This window comes from Lissotriton vulgaris, chromosome 1_1, assembly GCF_964263255.1.
Source record: "Lissotriton vulgaris chromosome 1_1, aLisVul1.2, whole genome shotgun sequence".
In the NCBI taxonomy this organism is placed as follows: Eukaryota; Metazoa; Chordata; class Amphibia; order Caudata; family Salamandridae; genus Lissotriton; species Lissotriton vulgaris.
The window spans coordinates 244,665,664-244,688,017 of NC_141685.1; the positions used below are offsets into that span (position 1 = coordinate 244,665,664).

General features: G+C 42.2%; 14 non-coding genes across 14 annotated transcripts; all 14 read right to left on the bottom strand.

Annotated features, from left to right (window-relative positions):
• Window positions 1-411: 411 nt before the first annotated feature.
• Window positions 412-483, bottom strand: TRNAC-GCA (transfer RNA cysteine (anticodon GCA)). The gene has a single exon. It is a non-coding gene; the product is annotated as a tRNA-Cys (tRNA).
• A 1,012-nt stretch (window positions 484-1,495) lies between these two features.
• Window positions 1,496-1,567, bottom strand: TRNAC-GCA (transfer RNA cysteine (anticodon GCA)). The gene has a single exon. It is a non-coding gene; the product is annotated as a tRNA-Cys (tRNA).
• Window positions 1,568-2,577: 1,010 nt separating this feature from the next.
• On the bottom strand, window positions 2,578-2,649 carry TRNAC-GCA (transfer RNA cysteine (anticodon GCA)). The gene has a single exon. It is a non-coding gene; the product is annotated as a tRNA-Cys (tRNA).
• A 1,010-nt stretch (window positions 2,650-3,659) lies between these two features.
• On the bottom strand, window positions 3,660-3,731 carry TRNAC-GCA (transfer RNA cysteine (anticodon GCA)). The gene has a single exon. It is a non-coding gene; the product is annotated as a tRNA-Cys (tRNA).
• A 1,013-nt stretch (window positions 3,732-4,744) lies between these two features.
• On the bottom strand, window positions 4,745-4,816 carry TRNAC-GCA (transfer RNA cysteine (anticodon GCA)). The gene has a single exon. It is a non-coding gene; the product is annotated as a tRNA-Cys (tRNA).
• A 1,011-nt stretch (window positions 4,817-5,827) lies between these two features.
• TRNAC-GCA (transfer RNA cysteine (anticodon GCA)) lies at window positions 5,828-5,899 on the bottom strand. Its single transcript has one exon. It is a non-coding gene; the product is annotated as a tRNA-Cys (tRNA).
• A 1,012-nt stretch (window positions 5,900-6,911) lies between these two features.
• Window positions 6,912-6,983, bottom strand: TRNAC-GCA (transfer RNA cysteine (anticodon GCA)). Its single transcript has one exon. It is a non-coding gene; the product is annotated as a tRNA-Cys (tRNA).
• A 1,012-nt stretch (window positions 6,984-7,995) lies between these two features.
• Window positions 7,996-8,067, bottom strand: TRNAC-GCA (transfer RNA cysteine (anticodon GCA)). Its single transcript has one exon. It is a non-coding gene; the product is annotated as a tRNA-Cys (tRNA).
• Window positions 8,068-9,078: 1,011 nt separating this feature from the next.
• On the bottom strand, window positions 9,079-9,150 carry TRNAC-GCA (transfer RNA cysteine (anticodon GCA)). Its single transcript has one exon. It is a non-coding gene; the product is annotated as a tRNA-Cys (tRNA).
• Window positions 9,151-10,162: 1,012 nt separating this feature from the next.
• Window positions 10,163-10,234, bottom strand: TRNAC-GCA (transfer RNA cysteine (anticodon GCA)). Its single transcript has one exon. It is a non-coding gene; the product is annotated as a tRNA-Cys (tRNA).
• A 7,886-nt stretch (window positions 10,235-18,120) lies between these two features.
• Window positions 18,121-18,192, bottom strand: TRNAC-GCA (transfer RNA cysteine (anticodon GCA)). The gene has a single exon. It is a non-coding gene; the product is annotated as a tRNA-Cys (tRNA).
• A 1,010-nt stretch (window positions 18,193-19,202) lies between these two features.
• Window positions 19,203-19,274, bottom strand: TRNAC-GCA (transfer RNA cysteine (anticodon GCA)). The gene has a single exon. It is a non-coding gene; the product is annotated as a tRNA-Cys (tRNA).
• Window positions 19,275-20,285: 1,011 nt separating this feature from the next.
• Window positions 20,286-20,357, bottom strand: TRNAC-GCA (transfer RNA cysteine (anticodon GCA)). Its single transcript has one exon. It is a non-coding gene; the product is annotated as a tRNA-Cys (tRNA).
• Window positions 20,358-21,369: 1,012 nt separating this feature from the next.
• TRNAC-GCA (transfer RNA cysteine (anticodon GCA)) lies at window positions 21,370-21,441 on the bottom strand. The gene has a single exon. It is a non-coding gene; the product is annotated as a tRNA-Cys (tRNA).
• Between the last annotated feature and the right edge of the window lie 913 nt (window positions 21,442-22,354).

Genomic DNA, 22,354 nt, shown 5'->3' on the forward strand with positions numbered 1-22,354 from the left:
ACTTTTAATGCACAGGGAAAAGGTGGAATATATGTAAGACTGAGGACATAGGTGAAATGAGAAATAGACTGACTGCATCGCTGCACAGTATTCTAAGCCATTTCTTTAGTGCGATTCAAGAGAGCACCAAACAGTATAACAAATTTGTCAATTTGTTTCATAGTCCATTCCCTTTCTTTAGTGCTGTAAAAGGAAGAGCCAAATTCCAAAATAGATCAATGATCTTTCAGAAATTTCCCAAAGGGAATACCACGCCGAGTGTTAAAACTCCATATACTCACAGATTTTGAGCAGCAAACTATGTAATGCTATTAAAGTGCAAAATCCAAGGGAACACTGACTCTGTCAAAGATGATCCAAAAGGAATTGATGAAAAGTCCCAACTACAAACAACAGAATCAAAATAGTCTGAGGGAACACCCGGATTTGAACCAGGGACCTCTTGATCTGCAGTCAAATGCTCTACCACTGAGCTATATCCCCTGCTTCTCAGTAAAATCAGAATGACATAATATCAGTACATCATGAAAGAGTGAGAGGATCATGCTAAGTTGTGCCGGAAAGTACAGGCTTGAAACTGTGGAACAGGAGAAGTAGTAGTTAATATTATTTATTAAAGTAAAACTGGATCATTTAAAAGACGGATTAATTTGTTTCATTGATATTTTATTTGAATAAGCAGTGGTACATAAGACCAATGCCTCTACATACAATGATTGTTTTGAAACATTCTTAAAGGGGAAGAGGTTTTTACGTGACACATTATCATTTGATGATTGGTTACCACAATCACCGAGATGGTGGTGAAGTATGATTGTTTTTTGGCCAAATTACGGAGGAAAAACATTTCTACATACCACTACAATTCGGTATTTGGAAGGAACACCCAAACACCCCTTTCAAGTACCTTCGATTTAATACATAAAAAAAAGCCACTTTGTGCTTGCAACTGGCCTGATTCTTCAGACCAGCCTTGTTGCAACTGCAACAAGGGTTTGAACATCTTGCACGTAGGCAGAGCTTTCAAGGAGAAATTAAATAGTTCCTACGTTGCACAAAAATGAAGTGCTTGAAACAAGCACATACTTTTAATGCACAGGGAAAAGGTGGAATATATGTAAGACTGAGGACATAGGTGAAATGAGAAATAGACTGACTGCATCGCTGCACAGTATTCTAAGCCATTTCTTTAGTGTGATTCAAGAGAGCACCAAACAGTATAACAAATTTGTCAATTTGTTTCATAGTCCATTCCCTTTCTTTAGTGCTGTAAAAGGAAGAGCCAAATTCCAAAATAGATCAATGATCTTTCAGAAATTTCCCAAAGGAAATACCAAGCCGAGTGTTAAAACTCCATATACTCACAGATTTTGAGCAGCAAACTATGTAATGCTATTAAAGTGCAAAATCCAAGGGAACACTGACTCTGTCAAAGATGATCCAAAAGGAATTGATGAAAAGTCCCAACTACAAACAACAGAATTAAAATAGTCTGAGGGGACACCCGGATTTTAACCAGGGACCTCTTGATCTGCAGTCAAATGCTCTACCACTGAGCTATATCCCCAGCTTTTCAGTAAAATCAGAATGACATAATATCAGTACATCATGAAAGAGTGAGAGGATCATGCTAGGTTGTGCCGGAAAGTACAGGCTTGAAACTGTGGAACAGGAGAAGTAGTAGCTAATATTATTTATTAAAGGAAATCTGTATCATTTAAAAAACGGATTAATTTGTTTCATTGCTATTTTATTTGAATAGGCAGTGGTACATAGGACCAATGCCTCTACATACAATGATTGTTTTGAAACTTTCTTAAAGGGGAAGAGGTTTTACGTGACACATTATCATTTGATGATTGGTTACCACAATCACCGAGATGGTGGTGAAGTATGATTGTTTTTTGGCCAAATTACGATGGAAAAACATTTCTACATACCACTACAATTCGGTATTTGGAAGGAACACCCAAACACCCCTTTCAAGTACCTTCGATTTAATACATCAAAAAAAGCCACTTTGTGCTTGCAACTGGCCTGATTCTTCAGACCAGCCTTCTTGCAACTGCAACGAGGGTTTGTACATCTTGCACGTAGGCAGAGCTTTCAAGGAGAAATTAAATAGTTCCTAAGTTGCACAAAAATGAAGTGCTTCAAACAAACACATACTTTGTATGGACAGAGAAGAGATGAAATATATGTAAGACTGAGGACACAGGTGTAATGAGAAATAGATTGATTGCATAGCTGCCCAGTATTCTAAGCCATTTCTTTAGTGCGATTCAAGAGAGCACCAAACAGTATAACAAATTTGTCAATTGGTTTCATAGTCCATTCCCTTTGTTTAGAGCTGTGAAAGGTAGAGCCGAATTCCAAAATAGATCAATGATGTTTCAGAAATTTCCCAGAGGGAATACCAAGCCCAGTGTAAAAAATGCAGTTACTGACAAGTTTTAATCAGCAACACTGTAATGTTATTAAAGTGTAACATCCAAGGGAACACTGACTATGTCAAAGATGATCCAAATGGGATTCATGAAAATTCCCAACTACAAACAGCAGATTCAAAATAGTATGAGGGGACACCCGTATTTGAACCAGGGACCTCTTGATCTGCAGTCAAATGCTCTACCACTGAGCTATATCCCCAGCTGTCAGCCAAGATCAGAATGACAATATATCAGTACATCATGAAAGAGTGAGAGGATCATGCTAAGTTGTGCCGGAAAGTACAACCTTGAAACTGTGGAACTGTAGAAGTAGTTCTTAATATTATTTATTAAAGGAAAAAGGGATCATTAAAAAAAATATGTATTTGTTTGATTGGTATTTAATTTGAATAGGCAGTGGTACATAGGACCAATGCCTGCACTTAAAATGTTTGTTTTGAAACATTCTCAAAGGGGAAGAGGTTTTTACGGGATACCTTATTGTTTCATGTTTGGTTACCACAATCACTCAGATGGTGATGAAGTATGATTGTTTTGGGTCACATTACGGTGGAAAAACATTTCTACATACCACTGCAATTCGGTATTTGGAAGGTACACCCAAACACCCCTTTCACGGACCTTCGATTTAAAACATCAGAAAAAGCCACTTTGTGCTTGCAAATGGCCTGATTCTTCAGGCCAGCCTTCTTGCAACTGCAACAATGGTTCGTACATCTTGCACATAGGCAGACCATTTAAGGAGAAATTAAATAGTTCCTACGTTGCACAAAAATGAAGTGCTTCAAACAAGCACATACTTTGGATGCACAGGGAAAAGGTGGAATATATGTAAGACTGAGGACACAGGTGAAATGAGAAATAGACTGACTGCATCGCTGCACAGTATTCTAAGCCATTTCTTTAGTGCGATTCAAGAAAGCACCAAACAGTATAACAAAAATGTCAATTTATTTCATAGTCCATTCCCTTTCTTTAGTGCTGTAAAAGGAAGAGCCAAATTCCAAAATAGTTCAATATTCTTTCAGAATGTTCCCAAATGGAACACCAAGCCGAGTGTTAAAACTGCATTTACTCACAGGTTTTGAGCAGCAAACTCTGTAATGATATTAAAGTGCAATATCCAAGGGAACACTGACTCTGTCAAAGATGATCCAAAAGGAATTGATGAAAAGTCCCAACTACAAACAATAGAATCAAAATAGTCTGAGGGGACACCCGGATTTGAACCAGGGACCTCTTGATCTGCAGTCAAATGCTCTACCACTGAGCTATATCCCCACCTTTTCAGTAAAATCAGAATGACATAATATCAGTACATCATGAAAGAGTGAGAGGATCATGCTAAGTTCTGCCGGATAGTACAGGCTTGAAACTGTGGAACAGGAGAAGTAGTCCTTAATATTATTTATTAAAGTAAAACTGGATCATTTAAAAAAACAGATTAATTTGTTTCATTGCTATTTTATTTGAATAGGCAGTGGTACATAAGACCAATGCCTCTACATACAATGATTGTTTTGAAACATTCTTAAAGGGGAAGAGGTTTTTACGTGACACATTATCATTTGATGATTGGTTACCACAATTACCGAGATGGTGGTGAAGTATGATTGTTTTTTGGCCAAATTACGGAGGAAAAACATTTCTACATGCCACTACAATTCGGTATTTGGAAGGAACACCCAAACACCCCTTTCAAGTACCTTCGATTTAATACATCAAAAAAAGCCACTTTGTGCTTGCAACTGGCCTGATTCTTCAGACCAGTCTTCTTGCAACTGCAACGAGGGTTTGAACATCTTGCACGTAGGCAGAGCTTTCAAGGAGAAATTAAATAGTTCCTACGTTGCACAAAAATGAAGTGCTTCAAACAAGCACATACTTTTAATGCACAGGGAAAAGCTGGAATATATGTAAGACTGAGGACACAGGTGAAATGAGAAATAGACTGACTGCATCGCTGCACAGTATTCTAAGCCATTTCTTTAGTGCGATTCAAGAGAGCACCAAACAGTATAACAAATTTGTCAATTTGTTTCATAGTCCATTCCTTTTCTTTAGTGCTGTAAAAGGAAGAGCCAAATTCCAAAATAGGTCAATGATCTTTCAGAAATTTCCCAAAGGGAATACCAAGCCGAGTGTTAAAACTCCATTTACTCACAGATTTTGAGCAGCAAACTATGTAATGCTATTAAAGTGCAATATCCAAGAGAACACTGACTCTGTCAAAGATGATCCAAAAGGAATTGATGAAAAGTCCCAACTACAAACAACAGAATCAAAATAGTCTGAGGGGACACACGGATTTGAACCAGGGACCTCTTGATCTGCAGTCAAATGCTCTACCACTGAGCTACATCCCCAGCTTTTCAGTAAAATCAGAATGACATAATATCAGTACATCATGAAAGAGTGAGAGGATCATGCTAAGTTGTGCCGGAAAGTACAGGCTTGAAACTGTGGAACAGGAGAAGTAGTAGTTAATATTATTTATTAAAGGAAATCTGTATCATTTAAAAAACGGATTAATTTGTTTCATTGCTATTTTATTTGAATAGACAGTGGTACATAGGACCAATGCCTCTACATACAATGATTGTTTTGAAACATTCTTAAAGGGGAAGAGGTTTTTACGTGACACATTATCATTTGATGATTGGTTACCACAATCACCGAGATGGTGGTAAAGTATGATTGTTTTTTGGCCAAATTATGATGGAAAAACATTTCTACATACCACTACAATTCGGTATTTGGAAGGAACACCCAAACACCGCTTTCAAGTACCTTCGATTTAATACATCAAAAAAAGCCACTTTGTGCTTGCAACTGGCCTGATTCTTCAGACCAGCCTTCTTGCAACTGCAACGAGGGTTTGTACATCTTGCACGTAGGCAGAGCTTTCAAGGAGAAATTAAATAGTTCCTAAGTTGCACAAAAATGAAGTGCTTCAAACAAACACATACTTTGTATGGACAGAGAAGAGATGGAATATATGTAAGACTGAGGACACAGGTGTAATGAGAAATAGATTGATTGCATAGCTGCCCAGTATTCTAAGCCATTTCTTTAGTGCGATTCAAGAGAGCACCAAACAGTATAACAAATTTGTCAATTGGTTTCATAGTCCATTCCCTTTGTTTAGAGCTGTGAAAGGTAGAGCCGAATTCCAAAATAGATCAATGATATTTCAGAAATTTCCCATAGGGAATACCAAGCCCAGTGTAAAAAATGCAGTTACTCACAAGTTTTATTCAGCAACACTGTAATGGTATTAAAGTGTAACATCCAAGGGAACACTGACTCTGTCAAAGATGATCCAAATGGGATTCATGAAAATTCCCAACTACAAACAGCAGATTCAAAATAGTATGAGGGGACACCCGGATTTGAACCAGGGACCTCTTGATCTGCAGTCAAATGCTCTACCACTGAGCTATATCTCCAGCTGTCAACCAAGATCAGAATGACAATATATCAGTACATCATGAAAGAGTAGGAGGATCATGCTAAGTTGTGCCGGAAAGTACAACCTTGAAACTGTGGAACTGTAGAAGTAGTTGTTAATATTATTTATTAAAGGAAAAATGGATCATTAAAAAAAATATATGTATTTGTTTGATTGGTATTTTATTTGAATAGGCAGTGGTACATAGGACCAATGCCTGCACTTAAAATGTTTGTTTTGAAACATTCTCAAAGGGGAAGAGGTTTTTACGGGATACCTTATTGTTTCATGTTTGGTTACCACAATCACTCAGATGGTGATGAAGTATGATTGTTTTGGGTCACATTACGGTGGAAAAACATTTCTACATACCACTGCAATTCGGTATTTGGAAGGTACACCCAAACACCCCTTTCACGGACCTTCGATTTAAAACATCAGAAAAAGCCACTTTGTGTTTGCAACTGGCCTGATTCTTCAGACCAGCCTTGTTGCAACTGCAACAAGGGTTTGAGCATCTTGCACGTAGGCAGAGCTTTCAAGGAGAAATTAAATAGTTCCTACGTTGCACAAAAATGAAGTGCTTGAAACAAGCACATACTTTTAATGCACAGGGAAAAGGTGGAATATATGTAAGACTGAGGACATAGGTGAAATGAGAAATAGACTGACTGCATCGCTGCACAGTATTCTAAGCCATTTCTTTAGTGCGATTCAAGAGAGCACCAAACAGTATAACAAATTTGTCAATTTGTTTCATAGTCCATTCCCTTTCTTTAGTGCTGTAAAAGGAAGAGCCAAATTCCAAAATAGATCAATGATCTTTCAGAAATTTCCCAAAGGGAATACCACGCCGAGTGTTAAAACTCCATATACTCACAGATTTTGAGCAGCAAACTATGTAATGCTATTAAAGTGCAAAATCCAAGGGAACACTGACTCTGTCAAAGATGATCCAAAAGGAATTGATGAAAAGTCCCAACTACAAACAACAGAATCAAAATAGTCTGAGGGAACACCCGGATTTGAACCAGGGACCTCTTGATCTGCAGTCAAATGCTCTACCACTGAGCTATATCCCCTGCTTCTCAGTAAAATCAGAATGACATAATATCAGTACATCATGAAAGAGTGAGAGGATCATGCTAAGTTGTGCCGGAAAGTACAGGCTTGAAACTGTGGAACAGGAGAAGTAGTAGTTAATATTATTTATTAAAGTAAAACTGGATCATTTAAAAGACGGATTAATTTGTTTCATTGATATTTTATTTGAATAAGCAGTGGTACATAAGACCAATGCCTCTACATACAATGATTGTTTTGAAACATTCTTAAAGGGGAAGAGGTTTTTACGTGACACATTATCATTTGATGATTGGTTACCACAATCACCGAGATGGTGGTGAAGTATGATTGTTTTTTGGCCAAATTACGGAGGAAAAACATTTCTACATACCACTACAATTCGGTATTTGGAAGGAACACCCAAACACCCCTTTCAAGTACCTTCGATTTAATACATAAAAAAAAGCCACTTTGTGCTTGCAACTGGCCTGATTCTTCAGACCAGCCTTGTTGCAACTGCAACAAGGGTTTGAACATCTTGCACGTAGGCAGAGCTTTCAAGGAGAAATTAAATAGTTCCTACGTTGCACAAAAATGAAGTGCTTGAAACAAGCACATACTTTTAATGCACAGGGAAAAGGTGGAATATATGTAAGACTGAGGACACAGGTGAAATGAGAAATAGACTGACTGCATCGCTGCACAGTATTCTAAGCCATTTCTTTAGTGCGATTCAAGAGAGCACCAAACAGTATAACAAATTTGTCAATTTGTTTCATAGTCCATTCCTTTTCTTTAGTGCTGTAAAAGGAAGAGCCAAATTCCAAAATAGGTCAATGATCTTTCAGAAATTTCCCAAAGGGAATACCAAGCCGAGTGTTAAAACTCCATTTACTCACAGATTTTGAGCAGCAAACTATGTAATGCTATTAAAGTGCAATATCCAAGAGAACACTGACTCTGTCAAAGATGATCCAAAAGGAATTGATGAAAAGTCCCAACTACAAACAACAGAATCAAAATAGTCTGAGGGGACACACGGATTTGAACCAGGGACCTCTTGATCTGCAGTCAAATGCTCTACCACTGAGCTACATCCCCAGCTTTTCAGTAAAATCAGAATGACATAATATCAGTACATCATGAAAGAGTGAGAGGATCATGCTAAGTTGTGCCGGAAAGTACAGGCTTGAAACTGTGGAACAGGAGAAGTAGTAGTTAATATTATTTATTAAAGGAAATCTGTATCATTTAAAAAACGGATTAATTTGTTTCATTGCTATTTTATTTGAATAGACAGTGGTACATAGGACCAATGCCTCTACATACAATGATTGTTTTGAAACATTCTTAAAGGGGAAGAGGTTTTTACGTGACACATTATCATTTGATGATTGGTTACCACAATCACCGAGATGGTGGTAAAGTATGATTGTTTTTTGGCCAAATTATGATGGAAAAACATTTCTACATACCACTACAATTCGGTATTTGGAAGGAACACCCAAACACCGCTTTCAAGTACCTTCGATTTAATACATCAAAAAAAGCCACTTTGTGCTTGCAACTGGCCTGATTCTTCAGACCAGCCTTCTTGCAACTGCAACGAGGGTTTGTACATCTTGCACGTAGGCAGAGCTTTCAAGGAGAAATTAAATAGTTCCTAAGTTGCACAAAAATGAAGTGCTTCAAACAAACACATACTTTGTATGGACAGAGAAGAGATGGAATATATGTAAGACTGAGGACACAGGTGTAATGAGAAATAGATTGATTGCATAGCTGCCCAGTATTCTAAGCCATTTCTTTAGTGCGATTCAAGAGAGCACCAAACAGTATAACAAATTTGTCAATTGGTTTCATAGTCCATTCCCTTTGTTTAGAGCTGTGAAAGGTAGAGCCGAATTCCAAAATAGATCAATGATATTTCAGAAATTTCCCATAGGGAATACCAAGCCCAGTGTAAAAAATGCAGTTACTCACAAGTTTTATTCAGCAACACTGTAATGGTATTAAAGTGTAACATCCAAGGGAACACTGACTCTGTCAAAGATGATCCAAATGGGATTCATGAAAATTCCCAACTACAAACAGCAGATTCAAAATAGTATGAGGGGACACCCGGATTTGAACCAGGGACCTCTTGATCTGCAGTCAAATGCTCTACCACTGAGCTATATCTCCAGCTGTCAACCAAGATCAGAATGACAATATATCAGTACATCATGAAAGAGTAGGAGGATCATGCTAAGTTGTGCCGGAAAGTACAACCTTGAAACTGTGGAACTGTAGAAGTAGTTCTTAATATTATTTATTAAAGGAAAAATGGATCATTAAAAAAAATATATGTATTTGTTTGATTGGTATTTTATTTGAATAGGCAGTGGTACATAGGACCAATGCCTGCACTTAAAATGTTTGTTTTGAAACATTCTCAAAGGGGAAGAGGTTTTTACGGGATACCTTATTGTTTCATGTTTGGTTACCACAATCACTCAGATGGTGATGAAGTATGATTGTTTTGGGTCACATTACGGTGGAAAAACATTTCTACATACCACTGCAATTCGGTATTTGGAAGGTACACCCAAACACCCCTTTCACGGACCTTCGATTTAAAACATCAGAAAAAGCCACTTTGTGTTTGCAACTGGCCTGATTCTTCAGACCAGCCTTGTTGCAACTGCAACAAGGGTTTGAGCATCTTGCACGTAGGCAGAGCTTTCAAGGAGAAATTAAATAGTTCCTACGTTGCACAAAAATGAAGTGCTTGAAACAAGCACATACTTTTAATGCACAGGGAAAAGGTGGAATATATGTAAGACTGAGGACATAGGTGAAATGAGAAATAGACTGACTGCATCGCTGCACAGTATTCTAAGCCATTTCTTTAGTGCGATTCAAGAGAGCACCAAACAGTACAACAAATTTGTCAATTTGTTTCATAGTCCATTCCCTTTCTTTAGTGCTGTAAAAGGAAGAGCCAAATTCCAAAATAGATCAATGATCTTTCAGAAATTTCCCAAAGGGAATACCACGCCGAGTGTTAAAACTCCATATACTCACAGATTTTGAGCAGCAAACTATGTAATGCTATTAAAGTGCAAAATCCAAGGGAACACTGACTCTGTCAAAGATGATCCAAAAGGAATTGATGAAAAGTCCCAACTACAAACAACAGAATCAAAATAGTCTGAGGGAACACCCGGATTTGAACCAGGGACCTCTTGATCTGCAGTCAAATGCTCTACCACTGAGCTATATCCCCTGCTTCTCAGTAAAATCAGAATGACATAATATCAGTACATCATGAAAGAGTGAGAGGATCATGCTAAGTTGTGCCGGAAAGTACAGGCTTGAAACTGTGGAACAGGAGAAGTAGTAGTTAATATTATTTATTAAAGTAAAACTGGATCATTTAAAAGACGGATTAATTTGTTTCATTGATATTTTATTTGAATAAGCAGTGGTACATAAGACCAATGCCTCTACATACAATGATTGTTTTGAAACATTCTTAAAGGGGAAGAGGTTTTTACGTGACACATTATCATTTGATGATTGGTTACCACAATCACCGAGATGGTGGTGAAGTATGATTGTTTTTTGGCCAAATTACGGAGGAAAAACATTTCTACATACCACTACAATTCGGTATTTGGAAGGAACACCCAAACACCCCTTTCAAGTACCTTCGATTTAATACATAAAAAAAAGCCACTTTTGGAAAGGGGCGACCACTCGGTCCCCCCGAACGTATGGTGGAGTGCCTCGATCCCCCCGGGAAGCCATTTTTGGGCGGGAGGCGTGTCTCGGCTGGTATGCCCGAAGCGGCGTAGCCGGGGCGCGCTTTTTCCCGCCCTGGAGTGGGCTGGCCTAGACACCGACGTAGCCAGCCCCGCCCTAGGGGCGGGCAGGGGCGGGTTCTCGCCCGCCCTGAAGACGGATAAAAAGAGACGCAAGACCAGAAGACGTCCTCTTGTTCTTGTGCTCCGAAGCTGCACCTCCTCGCTACACGTGAGCTCGGGACAGAACGAAGAGCCAATTTTGAGCGTTTTGATCCTTTTCTTTGTCTTCTAGATACTTCCTCGGGGAGATGCCCAAGAAAGGCGCGAAGAGAATGACGACCGACCAGATGGTGCGGGCCCTTTGCAAAGAAGTGTCCGACATAAAGAAACGGTTGGCAGAACGGGACGGGGAGGAGGGTACGGGCCCTGCGCCGGCTGGAGGGAGACCTAAGAGGTCGAGAAGGGTTCCAGCCGGTGGAGACGTCCCGGTTCCCTCTGCCCCGCTCGAGGCGCCGACCCCAGTACCGATCGAGGGGAATCCAATCCCTGTTGTCGTCACCCCGACACCCAAGGGAGACATGCCCCCCGAGCTGGCAGCACAGCTAGCAGCATGGTTGGGGGATAGTAGTGATGGCGCCGCGGCTGCCGAGGCACAGGCGCTGATAAAAGGACTTCGTGAGAAAAGGGAGGCGGCTAAAGACAAGCCGCAAGCGGCGGAAGTCGCGTCCGGTTCAGGTAAGCGGCCATTGCCGATTGCAAGGGACGAGTCAGCACCCTCTCGTAGAGAGAGACTGGGACAACATGTGCCTTTGGCTATAAAGGAAAAGATCTGGTCTGGGGAGTATGTGAATATTTTTTCCTTGCTTGTTGACCATTATGATATGGAGCATGTTAAAAGTCAGAAGGACTTAATGCATCCGAGTGTTTGGCGCGCAAAAATGGCCGCCTTTAAGGTGAATGAGACTATTGGCAACTGGGGTAATGCGTGGGGTATTTTCACATCGATTTTGGGGGGTCGTAGGCCCGAGTTGCTTCCTGAGTTTCCCGTTTATCAATCACGAATTATGGGGTACTCGACATCGTATCAAGGTAACCATTGGTTTTGTTATGACAACCTGTTCAGGAAAGAGAAGGAACATAACAAGAGTTTGTCTTGGGATTGTTACGATTCTATAACATGGGATAAAATGAAAGAATCGGGAATGTTAAGAATGTCATTGGTTGGGGGCAATGTTATTGATTACTCCCGCCAAAATGTGGGGACGCCCTTTCGTCAAAGTGCGAGCACCGACGACCAGTCGAGGCCCGCAGGCAATACAGGGAGAAAGGGTTTCTGTTTTAATTTTAACAAAGGGAAATGTACCAGGCCTCCGGGATTGTGTAAATTCAAGCACGAATGTAGTACGTGTGGGTCGTCCCATCCTGAGTCATCGTGCAGAGCCAGAACAGGTGAGAATGGGGGTAAGGGGGGCGCCAAACAGGTCTAAGCTTGGCCGAGGGGCGCCGTTACCAACCCCGATTGATACCTTGGCAATGATTCCTTGGCTCAGCGAATACCCGGATCGTACTTCTGCCGGGGTGCTGCGGAACGGTTTTTCACATGGTTTCCGCATCCCGGTGGGGGACTTTCAGGGGGTAGGGATGTGCAAAAATCAACTTTCCGTGTTACAACATACATCTGTGGTGCATGAGAAAATTCAGAAAGAGGTTAGCCGGGGTCGGGTCGCCGGCCCGTTTAGTGTACCCCCGGTACCGAATTTTGTGTGTTCTCCGTTAGGGGTGGTCCCCAAGAGGGACCCAGGTGAGTTCCGTTTGATCCATAATCTGTCTGCTCCACATGGTCTTTCGGTGAACAACGCAATTGATCCGGAAGTTTGTTCGGTGCGATACGCATCGTTTGATGAGGCAGTAGCCATCTTGAATCGCCTGGGGCCCGGGACGTTGATGGCGAAATCTGATATCGAGTCAGCGTTCCGGTTGCTCCCGGTACACCCAGACGATCAGCGTCTTTTGGGATTCGGGTTCCAGGGGTCATTTTACATGGATAGGTGTATGCCAATGGGTTGCTCTATATCATGTGCTTATTTTGAGCAATTCAGTACTTTCCTGCAATGGGTGTTTACTAAGAAAACGGGTTTTCGAAATGTAATGCACTACCTTGACGACTTTTTGTTCCTGGGCTCCGCCGGAAGTCCCGAATGTGCCCAGGCCTTAGATGAATTCTGTGTGTTGATGGGTCATTTTGGTGTGCCATTGGCAACGGGTAAGACTATGGGTCCCACGACTTGCCTCGAGTTTTTGGGGATCGAGTTGGACTCAAGGGAGGGGTGTTTCCGTTTACCAGCTAGCAAAGTGTTGACATTCAGGACAGCCCTCCAAGTATGTTTAAATGCACCTAAGGTTACACTGCACCAGTTGCAACAATTAGTGGGAAAGTTGAACTTTGCCTTGAGGGTGATCCCAATGGCTCGCCCGTTTTCCCGCTCGATTGCCCAATCAATGGTTGGCTTAAGAGAGGGGCATCATCGCACGAGATTATCGGCCGAAGTCCGCCAGGACATGCGGATTTGGTTAGCATTTTTGGCGGACTTCAATGGCCGAGTCGTCTGGCACAAGCCAGCCGTGTCCTCCGAAGAGCTTGGGCTATGGACAGATTCAGCAGGAAGTATAGGTTTTGGCGCCATCTTCGGCACAAAATGGTCTGCACAAAAGTGGCCCTTATGGTGGCACGAGAAGGGGCTGACGGGTAATATAGCTTTCCTTGAACTATTTCCCATTCTGGTGGCCCTGAGAACATGGCCAGACGGGTTCAGAGATCATTCTGTCGTGTTCTGGTCCGACAATATGACCGTGGTAGAATGCATCAATAGTCAGGCAGCCCGTTGTAAATTGATTTTGAGGCTGCTCAAAGAAATTGTCTTACTGTGTATGCAACTGAACGTGATATTCAGAGCAAAACATGTCCCAGGGGTGATGAATCAGGCTGCTGATGCACTGTCTCGTTTTCACATGCAGGCTTTCTCGGGTTTCCTTCCTTCAGCGGACCCAGAGCCGGCACCCTTCCCCGAAGCTCTCTGGTCTCTCGGTGCCCCGAACTTCGTCACCTCGTGGGAGAGAGTCTAGCACCCAGGACAAGGAAGGCATATGAAGGGGCGTTTCAGGCCTATTTAGCCTTTTTGGGGGAAGAGAGAGGGGGACTGTGGGGGCAGGAAGAGTGTGTAGTACTTTTTCTGATGTCTTTACGTAGGGCTGGGAAATCGGTGGCTACGGCCCAAAGGCATCGTGCCGCCATTTCCTTTGTTGTCAAGGCCCACGGCATCCAGGACCCGACAGCGTCTTTTACGGTACAAAAAGCGCTGCGTGGGTGGCAACGCCTAGAGGGTCGCAGAGTGGACGTAAGACGACCGATAGGTCTGGATAGGTTGGCCCAGTTACTGGCCTCACTCCCTAACACGTGCTCGTCCCCTTTCGAGACCTGTTTGTTCCGGACTGCATTTACGCTGGCATTTCACGGGGCTATGAGAGTTAGTGAGCTGGTTGCAAAGAACAAACAGGATGTGTCGGGGGGCTTGTGCAGGGAACATGTCCGGATCAGGGGCGATGCGATGATTGTCTCCTTTCTCAGGTCCAAGTCCGACCAAGACGGGAGGGGGGACTGCACGATCATTCGCCGGACCCCCGGATCCTCCATGTGTCCGGTACAGTGCTTAGAAGACTACCTAGCACGAAGGGTGGCATCATGGGGGGGGACATTGTTGAGGCATGCAGACGCCACCCCACTGACGAGGTTTCAGTTTCAGCGGGTGCTTGCAATGGCCATTGCCGCAACGGGCTTGGACCCGGGCGAATTTGGGACCCATTCCTTTCGGATAGGGGCTGCCACTGAAGCTACAGCCAGGGGTCTTAATGTAGAACAAGTAAAACGTGTGGGGCGTTGGTCCTCCAATTGTTATAAGAGGTACGTGCGATTGCACATGTTGTGAAGCTGTAATCATGTACTCACGCCTCTTGTCTTTGTTTGTTTTCAGTTGCGCAAGCCTACGAGGCAGGGCGGACTGTGCAGTCGACCCAACACCAGGCCAGCGGTTGCACATCACAGGCTGTAAGGAAGGAGGTGTGGGTCGTGGGCCACTCATACGTGAGAAGGGCCGCGGACGTATTCAAAGCAGGTGACATGGTTCACGTACCTGGGGAATACGGGTACAGAGTGTCCTTCTACGGAAGGGGCGGTCTCTGTATTGACCAGTTTCAGGAATTTTTTGAGGGTTTGTTAGAGCGGATGAGGTCACCGCCGTCCATAGTCATAGTGCATTTAGGGGGTAATGATTTGGTCACTACCGGTAGACGACTTCTCCTGGAGACGATGCTTTCCACGGTAAGTTGGTTAGCAAGGAGAGTTCCGGGGTGCATAATTGCGTGGTCTCATATGATCCCACGAAAAGTATGGCGGGGGGCTATCTCGATCCCTGCTTTAAATCATTCTGTTAGAAAACTGAATAACAAAGTGAGTAGGTTGTTCCGTTCCAAGACATTGCATTCGATCTCGCATAGTTGTATTAATGATGACAGTATGTATCTGGGGGATGGTGTGCATTTGTCGAGGGTGGGGAATGAGTTACTCATAGGAGACTTCTTAGCCTGGTTAAAATCATTTAAGACATGACCTTTAGGTAGGAGTTTTTGTGGGGGGTCCGGATAGCCGGTCAACTATCCGGACCTGTGGCGGTAAGGTCATGATCGGTGAGCACTAATTGGTAGATCCCTATGAGTGGGCGTCACCCAACACGGATGGGAGCGCTCGGGAGAGGTGGCCATTGGCCCCTCAGTGGGGAGGCGGTCCCGTCTAAGGGCGGGTCGCCGGAAGTAAAGGAAAGGCGGTCAAGGCCCCTTCCGTTGTAGGAGGGGTTACAGCCCCCTCCTGGGGAATTTCCCGGGGCCAGGGTCATCTGCGACGGCAGATGCGGTAAGTTGTGTGGGATGGGGGGAGGTCCACGATACCTTCTAGATACCACACACAAGTCTTCGAACGACCTTTAAATGGCGTCGAGTCTTAAGTGCCCCCGTCAAGTCAAGGGAAATTGTTAGTAGTTGCACTTGAGGTAAGCCTCTGTGCTGTCGCCCCTCACAAGTGGGAGGGGTAAGTCTGGTTAGGGATCTTGACACCGGTTATGACCTTGCCGTTGGCCCTTAAACGTTAGGATGTACAATTTCAGTGTTTCTAGAGAATGTTTTTGTTGGATGCTAGTTCGGCTAGGAGAAACTCTGTATTAGAGAATATGTTAAGGTGAGCCAAACATCGCAATGTGATAATGAAATTGTACATAAAATGAAACGTTTAATGTTTAATTTTTTGTTTTAATAAATACGGCCGGGGGAGGGTCACTCCCTCCCCACATCCAAAAACTTCAAGAACTGTTTCCGGTTTCCCTTCCTTTTGGGGATTGTGTTGAGAGGGGGTGGCGGGTATCTCAGCCATATGGAAAGGGGCGACCACTCGGTCCCCCCGAACGTATGGTGGAGTGCCTCGATCCCCCCGGGAAGCCATTTTTGGGCGGGAGGCGTGTCTCGGCTGGTATGCCCGAAGCGGCGTAGCCGGGGCGCGCTTTTTCCCGCCCTGGAGTGGGCTGGCCTAGACACCGACGTAGCCAGCCCCGCCCTAGGGGCGGGCAGGGGCGGGTTCTCGCCCGCCCTGAAGACGGATAAAAAGAGACGCAAGACCAGAAGACGTCCTCTTGTTCTTGTGCTCCGAAGCTGCACCTCCTCGCTACACGTGAGCTCGGGACAGAACGAAGAGCCAATTTTGACCCACCCACCAGCCCCTGAGGACAGCAAGTTGTTGTGCAATAAAGTGAATTTATAAGTTCGTTTTTCCATTCCGTTTACAGGCTGCGAAAGTATCAGTTTGTTGTTGATCATAATAAAGTATGGTGAATATTGTGTAGTGTTTCGATTAAAATGATTTGATGTAGTGTTGTATTTTTAGCATGTTCCTTCGGTCGTAGCGACCAATGTTTTTTGTAGGTGGAATAAAATTGTCGTATTTATTTTTTGGTAGGCGGTAAGGTCATGATCGGTGAGCACTAATTGGTAGATCCCTATGAGTGGGCGTCACCCAACACGGATGGGAGCGCTCGGGAGAGGTGGCCATTGGCCCCTCAGTGGGGAGGCGGTCCCGTCTAAGGGCGGGTCGCCGGAAGTAAAGGAAAGGCGGTCAAGGCCCCTTCCGTTGTAGGAGGGGTTACAGCCCCCTCCTGGGGAATTTCCCGGGGCCAGGGTCATCTGCGACGGCAGATGCGGTAAGTTGTGTGGGATGGGGGGAGGTCCACGATACCTTCTAGATACCACACACAAGTCTTCGAACGACCTTTAAATGGCGTCGAGTCTTAAGTGCCCCCGTCAAGTCAAGGGAAATTGTTAGTAGTTGCACTTGAGGTAAGCCTCTGTGCTGTCGCCCCTCACAAGTGGGAGGGGTAAGTCTGGTTAGGGATCTTGACACCGGTTATGACCTTGCCGTTGGCCCTTAAACGTTAGGATGTACAATTTCAGTGTTTCTAGAGAATGTTTTTGTTGGATGCTAGTTCGGCTAGGAGAAACTCTGTATTAGAGAATATGTTAAGGTGAGCCAAACATCGCAATGTGATAATGAAATTGTACATAAAATGAAACGTTTAATGTTTAATTTTTTGTTTTAATAAATACGGCCGGGGGAGGGTCACTCCCTCCCCACATCCAAAAACTTCAAGAACTGTTTCCGGTTTCCCTTCCTTTTGGGGATTGTGTTGAGAGGGGGTGGCGGGTATCTCAGCCATAGTGCTTGCAACTGGCCTGATTCTTCAGACCAGCCTTGTTGCAACTGCAACAAGGGTTTGAACATCTTGCACGTAGGCAGAGCTTTCAAGGAGAAATTAAATAGTTCCTACGTTGCACAAAAATGAAGTGCTTGAAACAAGCACATACTTTTAATGCACAGGGAAAAGGTGGAATATATGTAAGACTGAGGACATAGGTGAAATGAGAAATAGACTGACTGCATCGCTGCACAGTATTCTAAGCCATTTCTTTAGTGTGATTCAAGAGAGCACCAAACAGTATAACAAATTTGTCAATTTGTTTCATAGTCCATTCCCTTTCTTTAGTGCTGTAAAAGGAAGAGCCAAATTCCAAAATAGATCAATGATCTTTCAGAAATTTCCCAAAGGAAATACCAAGCCGAGTGTTAAAACTCCATATACTCACAGATTTTGAGCAGCAAACTATGTAATGCTATTAAAGTGCAAAATCCAAGGGAACACTGACTCTGTCAAAGATGATCCAAAAGGAATTGATGAAAAGTCCCAACTACAAACAACAGAATTAAAATAGTCTGAGGGGACACCCGGATTTTAACCAGGGACCTCTTGATCTGCAGTCAAATGCTCTACCACTGAGCTATATCCCCAGCTTTTCAGTAAAATCAGAATGACATAATATCAGTACATCATGAAAGAGTGAGAGGATCATGCTAGGTTGTGCCGGAAAGTACAGGCTTGAAACTGTGGAACAGGAGAAGTAGTAGCTAATATTATTTATTAAAGGAAATCTGTATCATTTAAAAAACGGATTAATTTGTTTCATTGCTATTTTATTTGAATAGGCAGTGGTACATAGGACCAATGCCTCTACATACAATGATTGTTTTGAAACTTTCTTAAAGGGGAAGAGGTTTTACGTGACACATTATCATTTGATGATTGGTTACCACAATCACCGAGATGGTGGTGAAGTATGATTGTTTTTTGGCCAAATTACGATGGAAAAACATTTCTACATACCACTACAATTCGGTATTTGGAAGGAACACCCAAACACCCCTTTCAAGTACCTTCGATTTAATACATCAAAAAAAGCCACTTTGTGCTTGCAACTGGCCTGATTCTTCAGACCAGCCTTCTTGCAACTGCAACGAGGGTTTGTACATCTTGCACGTAGGCAGAGCTTTCAAGGAGAAATTAAATAGTTCCTAAGTTGCACAAAAATGAAGTGCTTCAAACAAACACATACTTTGTATGGACAGAGAAGAGATGGAATATATGTAAGACTGAGGACACAGGTGTAATGAGAAATAGATTGATTGCATAGCTGCCCAGTATTCTAAGCCATTTCTTTAGTGCGATTCAAGAGAGCACCAAACAGTATAACAAATTTGTCAATTGGTTTCATAGTCCATTCCCTTTGTTTAGAGCTGTGAAAGGTAGAGCCGAATTCCAAAATAGATCAATGATGTTTCAGAAATTTCCCAGAGGGAATACCAAGCCCAGTGTAAAAAATGCAGTTACTCAAAAGTTTTAATCAGCAACACTGTAATGTTATTAAAGTGTAACATCCAAGGGAACACTGACTATGTCAAAGATGATCCAAATGGGATTCATGAAAATTCCCAACTACAAACAGCAGATTCAAAATAGTATGAGGGGACACCCGGATTTGAACCAGGGACCTCTTGATCTGCAGTCAAATGCTCTACCACTGAGCTATATCCACAGCTGTCAGCCAAGATCAGAATGACCATATATCAGTACATCATGAAAGAGTGAGAGGATCATGCTAAGTTGTGCCGGAAAGTACAACCTTGAAACTTTGGAACTGTAGAAGTAGTTCTTAATATTATTTATTAAAGGAAAAATGGATCATTAAAAAAAAATATGTATTTGTTTGATTGGTATTTAATTTGAATAGGCAGTGGTACATAGGACCAATGCCTGCACTTAAAATGTTTGTTTTGAAACATTCTCAAAGGGGAAGAGGTTTTTACGGGATACCTTATTGTTTCATGTTTGGTTACCACAATCCCTCAGATGGTGATGAAGTATGATTGTTTTGGGTCACATTACGGTGGAAAAACATTTCTACATACCACTGCAATTCGGTATTTGGAAGGTACACCCAAACACCCCTTTCACGGACCTTCGATTTAAAACATCAGAAAAAGCCACTTTGTGCTTGCAAATGGCCTGATTCTTCAGGCCAGCCTTCTTGCAACTGCAACAATGGTTCGTACATCTTGCACATAGGCAGACCATTTAAGGAGAAATTAAATAGTTCCTACGTTGCACAAAAATGAAGTGCTTCAAACAAGCACATACTTTGGATGCACAGGGAAAAGGTGGAATATATGTAAGACTGAGGACACAGGTGAAATGAGAAATAGACTGACTGCATCGCTGCACAGTATTCTAAGCCATTTATTTAGTGCGATTCAAGAAAGCACCAAACAGTATAACAAAAATGTCAATTTATTTCATAGTCCATTCCCTTTCTTTAGTGCTGTAAAAGGAAGAGCCAAATTCCAAAATAGTTCAAGATTCTTTCAGAAAGTTCCCAAATGGAACACCAAGCCGAGTGTTAAAACTGCATTTACTCACAGGTTTTGAGCAGCAAACTCTGTAATGATATTAAAGTGCAATATCCAAGGGAACACTGACTCTGTCAAAGATGATCCAAAAGGAATTGATGAAAAGTCCCAACTACAAACAATAGAATCAAAATAGTCTGAGGGGACACCCGGATTTGAACCAGGGACCTCTTGATCTGCAGTTAAATGCTCTACCACTGAGCTATATCCCCACCTTTTCAGTAAAATCAGAATGACATAATATCAGTACATCATGAAAGAGTGAGAGGATCATGCTAACTTCTGCCGGAAAGTACAGGCTTGAAACTGTGGAACAGGAGAAGTAGTCCTTAATATTATTTATTAAAGTAAAACTGGATCATTTAAAAAAACAGATTAATTTGTTTCATTGCTATTTTATTTGAATAGGCAGTGGTACATAAGACCAATGCCTCTACATACAATGATTGTTTTGAAACATTCTTAAAGGGGAAGAGGTTTTTACGTGACACATTATCATTTGATGATTGGTTACCACAATCACCGAGATGGTGGTGAAGTATGATTGTTTTTTGGCCAAATTACGGAGGAAAAACATTTCTACATACCACTACAATTCGGTATTTGGAAGGAACACCCAAACACCCCTTTCAAGTACCTTCGATTTAATACATCAAAAAAGCCACTTTGTGCTTGCAACTGGCTTGATTCTTCAGACCAGCCTTCTTGCAACTGCAACGAGGGTTTGAACATCTTGCACGTAGGCAGAGCTTTCAAGGAGAAATTAAATAGTTCCTACGTTGCACAAAAATGAAGTGCTTCAAACAAGCACATACTTTTAATGCACAGGGAAAAGCTGGAATATATGTAAAACTGAGGACACAGGTGAAATGAGAAATAGACTGACTGCATCGCTGCACAGTATTCTAAGCCATTTCTTTAGTGCGATTCAAGAGAGCACCAAACAGTATAACAAATTTGTCAATTTGTTTCATAGTCCATTCCTTTTCTTTAGTGCTGTAAAAGGAAGAGCCAAATTCCAAAATAGATCAATGATCTTTCAGAAATTTCCCAAAGGGAATACCAAGCCGAGTGTTAAAACTCCATTTACTCACAGATTTTGAGCAGCAAACTATGTAATGCTTTTAAAGTGCAATATCTAAGAGAACACTGACTCTGTCAAAGATGATCCAAAAGGAATTGATGAAAAGTCCCAACTACAAACAACAGAATCAAAATAGTCTGAGGGGACACACGGATTTGAACCAGGGACCTCTTGATCTGCAGTCAAATGCTCTACCACTGAGCTACATCCCCAGCTTTTCAGTAAAATCTGAATGACATAATATCAGTACATCATGAAAGAGTGAGAGGATCATGCTAAATTGTGCCGGAAAGTACAGGCTTGAAACTGTGGAACAGGAGAAGTAGTCCTTAATATTATTTATTAAAGTAAAACTGGCTCATTTAAAAAACAGATTAATTTGTTTCATTGCTATTTTATTTGAATAGGCAGTGGTACATAAGACCAATGCCTCTACATACAATGATTGTTTTGAAACATTCTTAAAGGGGAAGAGGTTTTTACGTGACACATTATCATTTGATGATTGGTTACCACAATCACCGAGATGGTGGTGAAGTATGATTGTTTTTTGGCCAAATTATGGAGGAAAAACATTTCTACATACCACTACAATTCGGTATTTGGAAGGAACACCCAAACACCCCTTTCAAGTACCTTCGATTTAATACATCAAAAAAAGCCACTTTGTGCTTGCAACTGGCCTGATTCTTCAGACCAGCCTTGTTGCAACTGCAACAAGGGTTTGAACATCTTGCACGTAGGCAGAGCTTTCAAGGAGAAATTAAATAGTTCCTACGTTGCACAAAAATGAAGTGCTTGAAACAAGCACATACTTTTAATGCACAGGGAAAAGGTGGAATATATGTAAGACTGAGGACATAGGTGAAATGAGAAATAGACTGACTGCATCGCTGCACAGTATTCTAAGCCATTTCTTTAGTGCGATTCAAGAGAGCACCAAACAGTATAACAAATTTGTCAATTTGTTTCATAGTCCATTCCCTTTCTTTAGTGCTGTAAAAGGAAGAGCCAAATTCCAAAATAGATCAATGATCTTTCAGAAATTTCCCAAAGGGAATACCAAGCCGAGTGTTAAAACTCCATTTACTCACAGGTTTTGAGCAGCAAACTATGTAATGCTAT